Source organism: Vipera berus (assembly GCF_964194415.1).
Source record: "Vipera berus genome assembly, contig: HAP1_SCAFFOLD_444, whole genome shotgun sequence".
NCBI lineage: Eukaryota > Metazoa > Chordata > Lepidosauria > Squamata > Viperidae > Vipera > Vipera berus.
Genome location: NW_027673343.1, coordinates 10,524 through 23,433, shown reverse-complemented (window position 1 = coordinate 23,433; position 12,910 = coordinate 10,524). Strand labels below are relative to the sequence as shown.

At 45.1% G+C, this 12,910-nt stretch overlaps 1 long non-coding RNA gene across 3 annotated transcripts; it reads left to right on the top strand.

Moving 5' to 3' along the window:
• The first annotated feature begins 1,821 nt into the window (after positions 1–1,821).
• LOC308679401 lies at positions 1,822–11,038 on the top strand. 3 transcript variants are annotated; one of them, XR_014028767.1, is made up of 3 exons: positions 1,822–7,771; positions 8,614–8,752; positions 9,336–11,038. It is a non-coding gene; the product is annotated as an uncharacterized lncRNA (long non-coding RNA). The 3 variants fall into 3 exon arrangements; XR_014028768.1 differs by having other exon boundaries at positions 1,822–7,630; positions 9,336–11,037; XR_014028769.1 differs by having other exon boundaries at positions 1,822–7,767; positions 9,336–11,037.
• Positions 11,039–12,910: the final 1,872 nt, after the last annotated feature.

Below are 12,910 nucleotides of genomic sequence, written 5' to 3'. Positions count from 1 at the left end.
AAAGAAGAGATCCCCCACGTTGGTGGCAGGGCTCACCTGATCTTTCCGTCCCTACAACTTCAACAGCCACAACCCAGTGGAAGAGCTTTGGAATATTCTACGGCATCTTGCCTATTCCAGGTGAGTTTACAGACTTAATATACAGTTGTGATTGATTTGTGATGTTCCTTTACATGCCATCTTTCCGTCCCAACTCTTCTCCAAGCAGCCAAACACGTTCTCCTTTTCTAGCCATATGGGAAGGGAGGCCACCTTTTGTGGCAAGCAGTCCTAGAGTGAGAGAGTGAGTCCCGCGGTTAAAGAAGGAATAGCAGCCATAAAAGTAAATATTATTCTGTACGTATTGAAGCTACTGAATCTTATTAAGGGTCAGAAAACTGCCATCCGGTTATCCCAAGCAGGTACAGCAGCCACAAAAAGAAACCTTTTTAATAGCATTTTAAGATTATTATTCTTTATTAATAAAACCTTATCAATACTAGGCCATTTAATTCTGCCCATGTGTCTCAGCAAAATGGCCATCTGTCACCCTATTAATATCAATAATGTGTTAATAAACAATAAGGCGTTATTAAACAACAATAATAATATTAATAATAATAAATTGTTATTAAATTATATATAAATAATAAAAAATTATTAACAATTTATTTATTAATAAATTAATAATATTATTAATAGTAATAAACATTAATAAGGCGTTATTCTTCGGAGAAGGGCGGGATATAAATGGAATTAAAATAAAAAATAAAATAAAGAATAAAGATGGAGAATAATAACCTTAAAAACCTATTTAAAAGGTGTATTTCTTTTTGGCGGCCGCAATACCCGGTTTGTCCAATGGAGGGCACGCTACTATGTCCCATCGCATTAGTTACTGATGCCCCCGTAGGCCTTTTGCCTAGGATGGGACACCGAGAAGCGAAGCACCAAAGCGCAGAGCGTCAGCCAAAGCGTCGCCGCTCTACCCTTCTCCGAAAAGGACGAGCCGCTCTCGTCGGCCTTCTGCGCATGTGCGCCATCTCGTTCCTCCCGTGTAATCTCTGAGAGACCTAGGGCCGGCGGACTTCCTGTCCGTCGATATCGGCAGTCCCCCATGACTTTTGATATAGGACCTTTCTATCACGGCTGCCTTCCGGTCCTTCCGTTTTTGATCATTCCCTAACTTCCTTTCAGAGAGAGACTTCGGCACGGTGGGCTTCCTGTCCGATGAAATCCGTCGTCCCCCAGGGCCTTTGAAAAACCACCTTTCCATCCCATAGCATTAGCACGGAGGCCATCGTAGGCCTTTTCGAAGGCCTCCATTCAGCTGTCGCGAACGGAGGCAAAACAGTGCCCTCCTGTGGTCCAATCCGGTGTAGCAGCCACCACCGAAATGGCGTTTTAAGATTAATAAAACCTTATTAATATTAGGCCATCTTATTCTGCGCCTGTGTCGCAAAACAGGGCCACCCGTCGCCCTATTCATATTAATGTTAAAAAGAAAGATAGAGAACAATAACCTTAAAATGCCATTTAAAAGGTTTATTTCTTTCGGCGGCCGCAATAATGAGAATGACCACAGGAGGACACGGTTTCGCGCCCCATAGCATTACCGAGAAGCGAAGCGACAAAGCGCAGAGCGTCCCCTTTCACAGAGACCTCGAAATGGCCGACTTCCTGTCCGTCCCTTTTAGTCTTCCCGGCCAACTTCCTTTCGCTGCGACTTTCTCGCCACGGCGGACTTCCTGTTAGCTCAGCCGCGCCTTCTTTTGTGCTGCAAAGATCGCGGAGCTCCTTTTTAGAGCCGGGGCCGGCACTCAAGGTGTTTTGGCGTTCGGGTCCGGAATGGCGTTCCGTTCCGTCTCGGGGGTCTCCTCGAAGGCTGTCAAGCAAGGCAGCCGTTTGATGGTGTTTTCCCAGTGCCCCACTCCCGGATGTAGAAGAACGAGTGGCGCTTCTCTGTATAAGGTCTTAATAGGTTCCTCTTAAAAGTGTACCCCGCTGACCCCCGTCCACCAAACGAAGATGTTTTCATTCAAGAATAGTTTTGCTTGACCTGCCCTGCTATTTCTTTAAGGAGATTGTACGTATTTACGTTTCATCATCATCATCATTGGAAGGGACCTTGGAGGTCATGTAGTCCAACCCCCTGCTCAGGCAGAACTTACAGAATCACAAGAGTTGGAAGGGACCATGAAGGCCATCCAGTCCAACCTCTTGCTCAAGCAGGAGACCTTAAAGAACCAGAGAGTTGGAAGGGACCTTGGAGGTCATCTAGTCCAACCTCTTGTTCAGGCAGGAAACGCTATACCGTTTCAGACTAGTGGCTGTCCAGTGTCTTCTTAAAAATGTCCAGTGTTGGAGCATTCAGCACTTCTGGAGGCAGGTTGTTCCACTGGTTAATTGTTCTAACTGTCCGGAGGTTTCTCCTTAGTTCCAGGTGGCTTCTCTCGTTAACTAGTTTCCATCCATTGCCTTTAGGCATTTGGGAGAATAGCTTGACTCCCTCTTTTTTGTGTCAGCTCCTGGGATATTGGAACGCTGCTATCATGTCTCCCCTCATCCTTCTCTTCATTAAAGTAAGGTAAAGGTAAAGGTTCCCCTGTACACACGTGCTAGTCGTTTCTGACTCTAGGGGCCGGTGCTCATCTTCCTTTCCAAGCCGAAGAGCCAGCGCTTGTCCGAGGACGTCTCCGTGGTCATGTGGCCGGCATGACTAGACGCCATAGGCGCATGGAACGCTGTTACCTTCCCACCGTAGAGGTCCCTATTTTTCTACTTGCATTTTTTACGTGCTTTCGAACTGCTAGGTTGGCAGAAGCTGGGACAAGTAACAGGCACTCACTCTGTTACGCGGCACTCGGGATTCGACCTGCCAAACTGCCGACCATCTGATGGACAAGCTCAGCATCCTAACCCACTGAGCCACCGCGTCAATTCCAGCAACTGTTCCTTATATGTTTTAGCCTCCAATCCCCTAATCATCTTTTTTGCTCTTCTCTGTACTCTTTTTAGAGTCTCAACATCTTTTTTACATTGTGGTGACCAAAACTGGATGCAGTATTCCAAGTGCAGCTTTACCAATGCATTGTAAAGAGGTATTAATACTTCACGTGATCTTGATTCTATTCCTCTGTTAATGCAGCATAGCACTGTTTTGGCTTTTTTGGCACCTGCAGCACGCTGCTGCCTCATATTCATTTTGTTAGATAGTGGCCAGTGTTCATGTCTGTCCAGATCCTCCTGTATCTTAAGCCTAACGTCTGGAGTATTGGCTATTCCTACCAGCTTGTTGTTGTCTGTAAATTTGATGAAATTTCCCCTGGTTCAAATCATTGATGAAGATATTGAAGAGCACTGGGCCCAGAACAGAGCCCTGGGGCACCCCACTACACACTTCCTTCCATGTCGATGCGGTTCCTTTGAGGACCACACACTGAGTACGGCGGGTCAGCCAGCTACGAATCCATCTGGTGGTGATGCTGTCTAACCCACATTTTCCTATCTTATCAAGTAGTAGGTTGTGCTCTACTTTATCAAATGCCTTACTGAAGTCCAGGTAAATTATATCCACAGCATTCCTCTGGTCCACTAATTTTGTCACTTGGTCAAAGAATGCAATAAGATTTGTCTGGCACGATCTGTTTTTGACAAACCCATGTTGGTTTTTAGTAATGATTTGTTTGCATCTGGGTGTTTATGTTTATATTTGATATTTCCAAAGGATATCCCTTTGAGATATCTATATTAATGTACATTGAATATTAAATTTCTAATTGAAATAAATTGTGTACTTTTTATTAAGAAATAAATATAAATTGATATAAAAATAAATATAATTTATTTTGAAAATGTATATAACATATTGGTGCTTTATAGGTTTATCATTGAAAGTATGGATAAAATGGGGGAGAGAAGTTGGAACTCATGGAATTTATTGATTTGTTTGCCATCCATCTAACTTTGTAGAACTTTGTGCAAAGCAAGTCAGGGTTAGAAAGGGCAGGAGATTCCTCCCTTTCCTCTCCAGGTTGCAGGGGGGGGGGAATCCCGCCCACCGCCCAGAGGTAAAAGAAAGGAAAAGCAGGTCTCTGGGGGCAACAGGAGATTTTGGTCTTTGCAGAGTCCAGCTTGCAATTTTGCTAACTTCCCCAATCACAGCTGCACCGACTGAGGTAGCAGTCCTATGGGTGAGGAGGAAGGGTAAGAGGCCAGTTCTACAAAGGCCTGCAGTGGAGAAAGAAGGTTACGTTCCCTGGATTTGCAGCCTAGAGCCTCCCCCGGATTTATTTATTTATTTTATTTTTATTTTTATTACATTTATATCCCGCCCTTCTCTGAAGACTCAGGGCGGCTTACAAGCTTAGCAGTGGGTGACCTACCCTGTTGTGGCTGTTAAGAAGGAACTCAGGAAAACAGATAAGTTGTCCTTGAGGATTTTTTTTTCCTTTTTTGCCGGTTTCAGCAAGGTTAAGGCTTTTCCTTTTAAAGAGTTGGGGATGGAAATTGAGTAAGGTTGGGAGCAAGAGGCAGCGGGGAAACACGGTGGGAGGTTGCGACGGCCACCACTCTCAATATTGCAGTTTTGGTGTGAAATAGCAGGAGGGACCTTTCCAAGGGCCTTCCCAGGAGCAGAGCTCGGCAGTCTACCGGGAAGGGCCCTTTCTGGCGTGCTTGCCAGGCCGTGCAGCAGAATCTTTGGATGGTGTTTGCGGGCCCCACTTTGCAGGCATTTAGAGACAAGATAAGAAGGCATGTCCTTTGGCGAACTTTTGATTTCTGAACAATCCTCTTGTGTAATTATAAGACCGATTTCAATGGCATTAATGTTTATAGATTACAACGTTAGTGTTTTTTGTGAAGAACTTTGACGGTAGAAAAAACAAAAGCCGCCTAGATATAAAATAACTTAGAAACAAATGTAAAATTAGAAATAACTATAAACATAGATTACATCTTAAACCTTAGCGTGCTACACTCTAGGAATAAACATAACTCTAAATCAAATTTTGCAAATCATCAGGCTTAATTGCCGTCCACACTTTTAAAATAAAACAATACAGAAGCATAACTGTAACGGTGCCTGTCTGAAACAGCAGTACTTTTCTTTTTAAATCAAGTGAAAATCAGAGCAACATTACGCCACTGAAATTAGTTCAAATTAAGCATCAGTATAGGTTTCAGGTCGTAGCTCAGTCCAAGAGATGCACAATTACCCTATTCTTAAATCTTCTGAGATTCTTTTGACAGCCACCAAAAGAAATAAATCTTTTAAACGGCATTTTAAGGTTATTCGTTATTATTTAAACTTTAATAATATTAATAGGGCATCATAGTCCCCCTTAACTTTGTTTAAGGCTTTTGAAGCAGGACTCCGTCTGTGCCTGCGTTGCAGCAAACGGACCTCCCGTTGCCCTATTAATAATAAGTTGTTAGTAATAAAAATACAGAAAAATAACGGTAAAATGTCATTAAAAAGTTTTATTAATTGTGACCGGAACACAGGACGGCACTATTTTCAGTCCTCCAAGGAGTACGGAACAGGCACAGAAGAAGGAATCCTGCTTCAAAAGCCTTTAAAAGGTTTTTTTCTTTTGGGGGCTGCTGCAATATACGGTTTGACAGTCTCCCGTCCCATAGCATTAGCAATCGTGGGCATCGTAGTACGCCTTTTAGATGGCCTCAGTGCTATCTCTAAGGGACAGAAAACCGTGTTCTCCGTCGGTCCAAGCGGGTACGGCAGCCACCAAAAGGAATAAATCTTTTAAACGGCATTTTAAGATTATTATTCTTTATTAACAGAACCTTATTAATACTATTTAATTCTGTGCCTGTGTCTCAGCCATCTGTCACCCTATTAATATCAATAATGCATTATTATTAATATTAAGATTAATAAGGCGTTAATAATAAAGATGGAGAATAATAACCTTAAAATCCTATTTAAAAGGTGTATTTCTTTTTGGCGGTCGCAATACCCGGTATGACCACAGGAGGGCACGCTTTTCCGTCCCATCGCATTAGTATCGATGCCCCCGTAGGCTTTTTACCTAGGATCGGGACAGCGAGAAGCGAAGCCCCAAATCGCGGAGCGTCAGCCAAAGCGTCGCCACTCTACCCTTCTCCGAAAAGGACGAGCCGCTCCCGTCGGCCTTCTGCGCATGTGCGCCATCTCGTTCCTCCCGTGTAATCTCTGAGAGACCTAGGGCCGGCGGACTTCCTGTCCGTCGATATCGGCAGTCCCCCATGAGTTTTGAAATAGGACCTTTCTATCACGGCTGCCTTCCGGTCCTCCCGTTTTTGATCATTCCCCTAACTTCCTTTCAGAGAGAGACTTCGGCACGGTGGGCTTCCTGTCCGATGAAATCCGTCGTCCCCCAGGGCCTTTGAAAAACCACCTTTCCATCCCATAGCATTAGCACGGAGGCCATCGTAGGCCTTTTCGAAGGCCTCCATTCAGCTGTCGCGAACGGAGGCAAAACAGTGCCCTCCTGTGGTCCAATCCGGTGTAGCAGCCACCACCCAAATGGCGTTTTAAGATTAATAAAACCTTATTAATATTAGGCCATCTTATTCTGCGCCTGTGTCGCAAAATAGGGCCACCCGTCACCCTATTCATATTAATAAGTTATTACTAATAAAGAGAGAAAAATAACCTTAAATGCCATTAAAAAAAGGTTTCTGTTTCGGCGGCCGCAATGCCCGGTTTGACCACAGGAGGGCACGCTTTTGCATCCCATAGCATTAGTATTGATGCCCCCGTAGGCCTTTTGCCTAGGTTGGAAACACCGAGAAGCGAAGCCCCAAAGCGCAGAGCGTCAGCCAAAGCGTTGCCGCTCTATACTTCCTCGAAAAGGATGAGCCGCTCCCGTCGGCCTTCTGCGCATGTGCGCCGTCTCGTTCCTCCCGTGTAATCTTCGAGAGAACTTCTCGGCCCGGCTGACTTCCTGTCCGTTGATATCGGCCGTCCCCTAGGACTTTTGAAATAGGTCCCTTTCATGACGGCTGACTTCCGGTCATTTCTTTTTGATCATTCCCCTAACTTCCTTTCAGAGAGAGACATCTTCATGGTGGGCTTCCTGTCCTTTCCACGATGGTCGTTTTCCGGTCCATTCTTCTTAGTCATCCTCCAACTTCCTTTCGCGGCGACTTTCTGGGCCCGGCGGACTTCACGTCCGATCAACGTTAGACCGTAGATTTAAAATGCCATTTAAAAGGTTTATTTCTTTCGGCGGCCGCAATACCGGGTTTCGCGCCCCATAGCATTAATATTGAGGCCGTCGTAGGCCTTTTGCCTAGGATGGGGACACCGAGAAGCGAAGCGACAAAGCGCAGAGCGTCCCCTTTTACAAAGACCTCGAAATGGCCGACTTCCTGTCCGTTCCTTTTAGTCATCCCGGCCATCTTCCTTTCGCTGCGACTTTCTCGCCACGGCGGACTTCCTGTTAGCTCAGCCGCGCCTTCTGTTGTGCTGCAAAGATCGCGGAGCTCCTTTTTAGAACCGGGGCCGGCACTCAAGGTGTTTTGGCGTCCGGGTCCGGAATGGCGTTCCGTCCCGTCTCGGGGGTCTCCTCGAAGGCTGTCAAGCAAGGCAGCCGTTTGATGGTGTTTTCCCAGCGCCCCACTCCCGGATGTAGAAGAACGAGCGGTATGGCACTTCTCTGTATAAGGTCTTAATAGGTTCCTCTTAAAAGTGTACCCCGCTGACCCCCGTCCACCAAACGAAGATGTTTTCATTCAAGAATAGTTTTGATTGACCTGCCCTGCTATTTCTTTAAGGAGATTGTACGTACGTACGTTTCTTTTTAATAATAATAATAATAATAATAATAATAATAATAATAATAATAATAATAATAATAATAATAATAATAATAATAATAATAATAATAATAATAATTGGAAGGGACCTTGGAGGTCATTTAGTCCAATCCCCTGCTTAGGCAGAACTTACAGAACCACAGAGTTTGAAGGGACCCTGGTGGTCATCTAGTCCACCCCCATGCTCAGGAAACCCTATACCATTTTAGATAAATGGCTGCCCAGTCTCTTCTTAAAAACATCCAGTTTTTGAGCATTCACCACTTCTGGAGGCAGGTTGTTCCACCGGTTAATTGTTCTAACTGTCAGGAAGTTTCTCCTTAGTTCTAGGTTTTTGGGTTGAAGCACATCATCACATTTCACATCATAAAGTGGAAATCGGAGCAAAATTATGCCACTGAAATTAGTTCAAATTAAGCATCAGGTTAAGTTTCATGTGGAAACTCAGTTAAGAGCCGCTGTCCAGGGTCCTGTCACAGAGTCCGGTAGGTATGCAGAGAAGGCCTTTCCTAGGGGCCGATGCTTTACTTTCTGGCCGGGGGTGGGTGGGAGTCAGAAATGACCTCCAGGGCCCTCTTAGCAGCAGAATCCAAAACAGAAAGGAGGACACGAGACAGGCAAGCAGGTAGCTTCGCAGCAAGCAGGCGGCATAAGAAAACCCAGGGTGTTTCTGATAGTATTTTGGGTCCTTTTGAGTCAGCACTGTTTTTCCGAGCGTAGGGGCAACTTCAGTAGCCGTTTTGTATTTGTCTTTAGCCCTTTTTGGGGCAAAAAGCAGTCTGTGTAACACTGGTTGCTCCCACTTTCTAGAACTAGGCCGCTCAGTTGATGCAGGCACGGAGCCCTTCTGCGAAGACCTTTGATCAGCCTGCCCCTTGGAAAGTTAAACACCAAGGCGACCACCCTATCTTTTCGTCCAGGGGGGACAGCGAGAGGTTGGAGTTTAGAGGTAAGGAGCCGGTGTTTTGTGTTACGTGCCTACGGTCCGCTCTGATCTTCTCAGCAGCACTGTCCATCGCTTCTGGCTCTGCCAACGCTGTAACGATCTATTTTGTTCTTGAGATATAATGCGGCATCTGCGTTTTTCACAGAGGGAGTAACAAACTTTCCAGGCCCCTGCCGATACTTTGTTTAAAATCAAAGATTTGCCTTTTAAAATACCGCCACAACGTTGTTACGCTCTGCCAGATTTTGTCTACGCTAGTTAGTAGCAGAATATCCACAGAGACCCTTATTGACTGAAAAGCAGTCTGGGAGCAGTTAGCCAGAGGGCCGCTCTGTAGTCACAGAGAGCCTCGTGAGTCACAGGGAAGCCCATCCTCTACGAGAAGGAAGAAAGAGGAAAGATGTTTTGCTAAAAAGAAAACAAAACAATAAATAAATTGTAAGCTTTTAAACAACTCTATATTCTCCCCAAGTGGACTTTTTTCACCCGCAGTCTCAGTTTGAGGCTCCGGTGTCTCATTTTGCCTTTCCAATCCACAAGCAAATAATTTAAACGAGACGATCTCCTAATTCACTTCTCTTAACAGACAGGAGTAGAAGAGGAGTCGCTTCACCCACACGGCCTATAGAGGAAGGAAAACATCTATTGCCCGATCGGTCATGTCCTCGCCAACGTGGTCGGCCTCGGGAAGGTTCGTTCAACCAGCCTTCGACAGACCATCCACGGAAGACCTCAGGGGCTTCCTAGATCACGGTAGCCCCAGCATTCGGTCTCGGCTTAACACGAGGCGTACACCAGGCCGGCGCGGCCGATTCAGGAAACCACAAATTCCCACTCGGGTCAACGCGTGAAACCTGTTCGTTCAGGCAAGCTGCCGCCCTCGCTACTGCCGGGCAGGCCTCCTCGCCTGCGCCCTTGAGGCCAAGCCCTTCTGCCTCCCGGGATGCAGACTTGCTGCAGCTGTGCCTTTTTGTCTCCAAGCAGGTGGGTTCTTTTGTTCCGCTTTGATCTGCTCTGCTTTCCTCAACCCATTTTTGCTGCTTTCATCTCCTGCCTTCTCTGTAAATCTACGTGAAAGCTGATGAGAAGTAAAGTTTTAGTATTTACCGAGAAAAAAAATATTGTTATATGTATAGTCACGTGCTGCAGCTGTAGATGGAGAAATAAGTCTGTGGAGCCAGCGTGAGAGGACGGGGTTCGGTCTTTGTGGAAACCGAGTCGGTGGAAAGATCTGAAGAGACTCTAAAAGGACCAGCCGTCCGCAGGGAATATAAATCCTTCCATTCCCCACTATCTAATCAGAGGCGAAGCGGGTTTTCAGACGAGAGGCGAAACATCTTCAGAAATGAACGGGATTCCGTTCGCGTCTGAACAAAGGATCTTTGGGATAACCAAGACTCGGACGACTCAAACATACAAAGAAACCATTTGAAAATATTAAACACGGAACATATCGTTAGGGAACTAAAAAAATCATTTTTAATGAGAAAAGTACATTTGTGGAAAGTAAGCCTACATAGCACATACATATATCTTAAGAAGGTAAAATATGACGTCTCATTCCAAATCCTATTTTGTATAATATATAGGAGTCCAAATAACATTAAATAATTAGGTTGAAAAATCAAACCAGGAGTACTTTAATTTTTATTTTATCGATATAATTAAAGCCTAAAGGCGAGGATCTGTAGAAAAGGCAACAACAAACCAATATCGGGCGAAGACGCCTTTGTCTGCATTCTGCAACGGCCAAGCATTAAAATTAATTTATTCATATTCTAAAGATAAGATAAGCGGGGAATTTTCAGAAAAAGACAATTGTTTGCGTGCGTAAGGGTCAGTCTGAATTTGCATTCCCACACACGTAAGAACGCACACACAACCGGAATAATTTAAAATAGTCAAACGGTCACAAATCTACCATTCTAAACGAAGACGCGTTAGGAAGCCCTCCTTTTGAAAAGAAACCTTACTTCAACTTCCCGTTTTACGTAAGCTCCCCAGCGTTTCCATCCCAATTATCGATCAGGTCCACGTTTCTCAAAATTTAGCAATTCTGCTAGTATCCGCTATTTCCCATATCGTTAACCAGTAATTTCCTGGGAAATTAACAAGGACGCAACAAAACGTTTTTTGCATAGCAAGATAACTTTCCGAATCCTTCCGTCAAAAAATAAATACATTAAAAATATAAAAAAAACCTTTTTAACGGCATTTTTAAATCATTATATATTATTAAAATTATTAATATTAACAGGCCAACGTAAGGCTTAATTCGCTTTAAGGCTTCTGAAGAAGGATTTGTTCTTCCTCGCCTGCGTTGCAGCAAACGGGTTCCGTTTTAACATTAATATTAATAACGAGGCGTTAATATTCATACGTAATAATAAAGCATTAATAAAAAGGAGAAGTTAAAACGCCATTAAAAAGGATTTTTTGTTTCGGCGGCAGCAATACCCCGTTTGACCACAGGAGGGCACCGTTTTCCGTCCCACACCATTAACATAGAGGTCTTTCGCCTAAGATCGGGACACCGAGAAGAGAAGCCCCAAAAAGCGCAGAGCGTCAGCCAAAGCGTCACCATTCTACGCGTCAGCCGGCTCGTTCTTCACGAATAATCTCCGAGAGACCTTCTGTGCCCGACGCACTTCCTATTCGTCGATATCGGCCGTCCTCCAGTTCTTTGAAATAGGACCTTTCCATCACGGCCGACTTGCGGTCATTTCTTCTTAGTCATCGCCCAAGTTCCTTTCGCGGCGACCTTGCGGGCACGGCGGAATTCACGTCCGATCAACAAGTTAGTAGACCGTCCATTTAAAACGCTACTAAAAATATTTTTTTTATTTTGGCGGCCGCAACTCCCGCTTTGACGACAGGACGGCAGTTTTCCGTCCCATAACATTATCACCGAGACCACGGTAAACCTTTTCGAAGGCCTCAACGCCGCTATCGCTAAGGGACGGAAAACAGTGCCCTCCTGTGGTATACGCTGGCGTAGCAGCCACGAAAATAAATCAACCTTTCAAGTGGCGTTTTAAGATTATTATTCTCTATTAATCAAACCTTATCAATATTAGTTCCTCTTATTCTGCGCCTGTGTCTCAGCAAAAGGGTCACCCGTCCCCCTATTCATGTTAATAAGGCGGTAATAATAAAGGTAATAACCTCAAAACGCTATTTAAAAAGGATTATTTCCTTCGGCGGCCGCAATACCCAGTTTTACCACAGGAGGGCACGGTTTTCCGTCCCATAGAATTATCATTGAGGACGTCTTAGGCCTTTTGCCTAGCATCGGGACTCCGATAAGCGAAGCAACAAAGGGCAGAGCGTCCCCTTTCACAGAGCATGGCGCACTTCCTGTCCGTCCCCCCGGGCCTGTGAAAAATTACCTTTCCATCATGGCTGACTTCCGGTCCGTTCTTCTTAATCATCCCCCTAACTTCCGTTCCCAGGATGGCGGACTTCCTGTCCGGTCAAATTTGCAGTCCCCCAGGACCTATTGGTACGTTCTTCTTAATTATCCCTCCAACTTCCGTTCCCATCATGGCGGACTTCCTGTCCGTCAAATTTGCAGTCCCCCAGGGCTTTTTGGTCCGTTCTTTTTTATCATCCCCTAACTTCCGTTTCCATCATGGCCGACTTCCTGTCCGTGGAAATTTGCAGTCCCCCAGGGCCTATTGGTACGTCCTTCTTAATTATCCCTCCAACTTCCGTTCCTATCATGGGGACTTCCTGTCCGTCAAATTTGCAGTCCCCCAGGGCCTTTTGGTCCGTTCTTTTTAATTATCCCTCCAACTTCCGTTCCCATCATAAAGACTTCCTGTCCGTCAAATTTGCAGTCCCCCAGGGCCTGCTGGTCCGTCCTTTTTTATCATCCCCGCTTACTTCCGTTCTCAGCATGGCGGACTTCCTGTCCGTCAAATTTGCAGTCCCCCAGGGCCTTTTGGTCCGTCCTTAATCATTCCCCCCCCCAACTTCAATTGTGCTTAATGGGGTTTAATGTGGGTTAATTGTTATTAATGGGGGTTAATGGATTAATAATGGTCAATTGTTGTTAATGGGGTTTAATAGGACTAATAGTGGTCAATGGGGGTTAATGGTTGTTAATGGTGGTTAATGGGTTTTAATGGAGTAAATTGCGAGTCAATGGGGGTTAATGCA